Source organism: Daucus carota, chromosome 2 (genome assembly GCF_001625215.2).
Source record: "Daucus carota subsp. sativus chromosome 2, DH1 v3.0, whole genome shotgun sequence".
Taxonomy (NCBI): Eukaryota; Viridiplantae; Streptophyta; class Magnoliopsida; order Apiales; family Apiaceae; genus Daucus; species Daucus carota.
Genome location: NC_030382.2, coordinates 19,380,130 through 19,385,197, shown reverse-complemented (window position 1 = coordinate 19,385,197; position 5,068 = coordinate 19,380,130).

Below are 5,068 nucleotides of genomic sequence, written 5' to 3'. Positions count from 1 at the left end.
CGGGTTTGGGTGGTTGAGAATTGGGTGAGATAAGTTAGGGTTCTAAGATTAGAGGTATATTTGGGGATATGGTAGCAAAGAGATTGTAGATGGTGAGAGAGAGGGAGTGTCGAGAGTGAGAGAGAGGGAGTGTCGAGAGAGTGGAGAGGGAGTGTCGAGAGGGAGGAGACAGTGTTAAAATTGGGGGGAATGAAAATATGTTAAAGGCGGGGGAGATGTTTTGTTAAAAGAAGTAGAGATATTAGCAGCGCGTGTTTTTTTTTGTTTTTAAAATTTAGTTTAGACAACGGTCATTTTGGTAACCGATGTCGTTAACTCTGTTTAACATCGTTTTTAATATTTATGATGTAATAAAAGTATTTAACATCGGTGGCTTTTGCAACCGATGTTAAATGAGTGATGTTAAATCCACTTTTTCTAGTAGTGTTTATTTAATAAAACTGATGAATCGGGATGCACGGTCTTGGAACTGGCAGTAACGGGTAATCACGTGAACGTGGTTGAACTGTTATTAAAAGAAGATCCAGCCTATCAACATGGTAGAGGAAGTAAATCAAAAAGTCTTATCCGTTTAATCAATAGAGCCATGGATGAGGAGTATAACGAAATTGTCGAAATACTTTCTAAACCTTACGAAGCTGGTGGTCACAAAGTAGGGATGGGCATTCACCCCGCCCCGCTCGACCCCGATCCGATCCCCGCCCCGTTCGGGTCGGGGATTCGGGGAATTTTTCGGGGGCGGGGCGGGGATCGGGGAAAGTTCTATAAAAAATTCGGGGATTGGGGCGGGGTCGGGGATTGGTGTCTCCCCGCCCCGATCCCCGACCCCGATTATATATATATATAAATAATAATATATTTATGTATATATATTATACTAAATATATTATTTGAAATAGATAAGTTTTATAATATAAATAAAATTAAAATATAATCTTTATTTTTATTGATTGATTATAAATATATTGTAATATAATATATTTAATAATATTAAATTATCATTTAGTTATATTATAAATCAATTGTAATATGATTTGATGTTGAAATATAAGATAATATTATTTTATTAGTATATTAGGAGTTAGTAGTTTGTTTTTTTATTAAAAAGTATATTATATATTATAAATTATTATGTTTTTATTAAAAATAAAATTCCCCGACTCCCCGCGGGGATCCCCGTTCCCCATTCGGGGCGGGGATCGGGGAGAAAAATAATCCCCGTTCGGGGTTCGGGGCGGGGTCGGGGAGGGGTTATGAATTCGGGGATCGGGGTCGGGGATAGCACTCCCCGCCCCCAAAGTGCCCCGTGCCCATCCCTATCACAAAGGCGCGGTTGTTTTGATTCTTGCTATTAAAAGGCGTGATAAAGGTATGTTATTCAAAGAATTCAATTATATATATGATATAAAATTACTCATATCTATTAAAACTGAGTAAGCTTCAAAGTTGTGGCCAAAATTTACACCGATTTTTAAAAAGTTGGCCAGAGTTTCAAATTCTCAAAAAGATGGCCAAACTTTGGCTCCGATTTTTAAAAGTGTGACTCCCGTTAGGCTCCCGTTAGTGACATTTAACGGGAGCCACACTTTTAAAAAGCGAAGCCAAAGTTTGGCCATCTTTTTGAGAATTTGAAACTCTAGCCAACGTTTTGAAAATCGATGTAAACTTTGGACACAACTCTGAAGTTTACTCATTAAAATTTAATGATAAATTTAAAACACATCATGTGGACATAGAGCAAAGAGTGAATTCGTCAAGGTATGGGAAAATCTTTGCTGTCTGATGTTGCTTTTGCGCCTCTGCTAAAGGCACTCCTGTTTTATTCTCAAATATGAAGGCTTTTGACTCTTGATTGTTTCTGATAAATTAATCTCTAATACATTTGGAATCATTCCTCCTCTATGATGAATAGAAACCTCCAATCTGGCATGTTTATTTCAAGTAAACTATGCTGCTACTCTAGGCAAGTAGTTGTAATATACAAAATAATTTTTTTTTACAGTGTCTGTATTGCATTTGTTGGGAGAAAACAAGCACCTAGCAAGCTTTGTGGACCATCAAGGCTGGACACCACTTCACCATGCCGCCTATTATGAATTTGATTCTATACTTGATGTCATAATAACAGCACTAAAAGATGTTGGATACCAATTTGTGTATGAAGATATGATAACACCATTTCATTTAGCGGCCGAGGGTGGATATACATGTACGGTTATACAACTTATGCAAATATGGCCTGATAACGCCAAATCCCGTTCCGGTGCTTCCTCCGCCTTGTACTGGTGTCTTGCGGTGTAGCTGCTGGACGGGTGTCTGCAAAACAACACCGGAGGGGGGTTTGAGCCCCGCGGCGCCTCCGGCGTGAGAATGAGTACAGGCGTCGGAAAATATATAGACGGGAAATGAGTTATCTATATATGTGGTGGGTGAAGGTGTATGGCTGCTGTGTATGGTGGCTTAGAGTGTGTGAGAAATATGAGAGTGTGGAGAAGAAGATCCTTAAGCCTCTCATCCTTGATCTATTTATAGGCCAAGGATTAGGGTTTAAGGATGTGTACCTTGGATCCTGCCGTCCATCTGTAGGGCTTGGATGCTTAACACCTGTCCAGGTGTCAGCTAAGGAATAGTATTTTGGAGTGTTCTGAGGTTTGTCTTCATAGTGTCAGTAGTTGACCATTGAGCTTGGATCCCGGTTCATATCCAGACTAAGTTCTGGCAGGACTGGTGTCCACCAACCCGGGTTGATTGCCTCTCCAGGGTCATGGAATTCTCTCCGGGTTGGGTGCACCTCTGGGATTGCGTCCTTGCATTGTTGGTCCCTCGAACCGGGGTTGGAGTTATTCTTGCTCCCGGTTCTTGGCGGGATTGAGGTAACCCAATCCGGATTAGGATACTTGTCAGGACATGGTTGAACTATTCTCACCAATCCGGATTCATGTTCTGGAGTGGGTGGATTATTCTCCGCTGGGCTGAATTCCTCCCGGGGTTGTGCTGAGTCTGGACCAGACTTGGCCAAGGACCTTGAGAATACTGCCGGGTTGGATTATATACTATCATTTGCCCCCCACTCCCTTATACAGATTTTCTGTGTGAGGGAGTAGAGAATAATGCGAATCTTGTCTTCGATCTGGACGAGAATGGAGTAGGAGTAAAAATTTGCCACGGCTCCTTAATTCGGACTGATCTGGACTAGGAGTAGTAAGTTTCTGTTGCACCCTGATCTGGGTTGATATGGACTAGGGGTATAAGTATTCTTTTGCCCCCCAATCCAGGTTAATCCGGACAAGAGGTGAAGCTTTGCTTTTTGCCCCCCAGTCCGGGTTGATCCGGACAAGAGGTGAGATTTTGCTTTTTGCCTTTGGTCCGGGTTGGTCCGGACAAGGGGAGGTTTTTGCTGTCGTCATCTGATCCGGGTCGCTATAGATGGTTTCTAAGTAATAGAGTATGAATGAGTTCGGACGAGATTGCTTGACATGAGTCCTGACGGGATTGCTTGACATGAGTCCGGACGGGATTGCTTGACATGAGTCCGGACGGGATTGCTTAACATTAGTCCTCACGGGATTGCTTGACATTAGTCCGGAAGTGATTGCTTGACATGAGTCCGGACGGAATTGCTACCCGGGTAGCTTTTGCTTGTTTGCCTTAGATTTTTTTTTTCAAGTAAGAGATAGATCATAACTGGACCGGGGTAGCTTTTGCTTTATGCCTTAAAAAATTTTTCTAAGTAAGAGATAGGTCATAACTGGACCGGGGTAACTTTTGCTATTTTGCCTTGGAAAATTTTTCGAAAAATTTTTCTAAGTAAGAGATAGGTCATAACTGGACCGGGGTAGCTTTTGCTTTATGCCTTAGAAAATTTTTCTAAGTAAGAGATAGGTCATAACTGGACCGGGGTAGCTTTTGCTTGTTTGCCTTGGAAAAAATTTTCCAAGTAAGAGTTAGCTCATGATTGAACCCGGGTAGCTTTTGCTTGTTTGCCTTGGAAAAAATTTTCCAAGTAAGAGATAGCTCAAAATTGAACCGGGGTAGCTTTTGGTTTTTGCCTTGGAAAATTTTTCTAAGTAGAGATAGGTCATAACTGGACCGGGGTAGCATTTGCATTATGCCTTAGAAAATTTTTCTAAGTAAGATGATTGAACCCGGGTAGATTTTGCTTGTTTGCCTTAGAAAATTTTTTCCAAGTAAGAGATAGCTCAAAATTGAAGCGGGGTAGCTTTTGGTTTTTGCCTTGGAAAATTTTTCTAAGTAGAGATAAATCATAACTGGACCGGGGTAGCTTTTGCTTGTTTGCCTTAGAAAATTTTTTCCAAGTAAGAGATAGCTCATGATTGAACCCGGGTAGCTTTTGCTTTTTTGCCTTCGAAAAATTTTTCCAAGTAAGAGATTGCTCAAAATTGAACCGGGGTAGCTTTTGGTTTTTGCCTTGGAAAATTTTTGCAAGAGAAAACTCAAAATTGATCCCGGGTGGCTTTTGGTTTTTTGCCTTCGAAAATTTTTTTTAAGAATTTTTTTCTGAGTAAGAGATAGGTCATAACTAGACCGGGGTAGCTTTTGCTTTTTTGCCTTAGAAAATTTTTTCAAGAATTTTTTTCTAAGTAAGAGATAGGTCATAACTAGACCGGGGTAGCTTTTGCTTGTTTGCCTTAGAAAATTTTTTCCAAGTAAGAGATAGCTCATGATTGAACCCGGGTAGCTTTTGCTTGTTTGCCTTGGAAAAATTTTTCTAAGTAAGAGATAACTCATGATTGAACCCGGGTGGCTTTTGCTTGTTTGCCTTAAAAAAAAAATTTCTAAGTAAGAGATAGCTCAAAATTGAACCGGGGTAGCTTTTGGTTTTTGCCTTGGAAAATTTTTCTAAGTAGAGATAGGTCATAACCGGACCGGGGTAGCATTTGCATTATGCCTTAGAAAATTTTTCTAAGTAAGATGATTGAACCCGGGTAGCTTTTGCTTGTTTGCCTTAGAAAAATTTTTCCAAGTAAGAGATAGCTCAAAATTGAACCTGGGTAGCTTTTGGTTTTTGCCTTGGAAAATTTTTCCAAGTAGAGATAGGTCATAACTG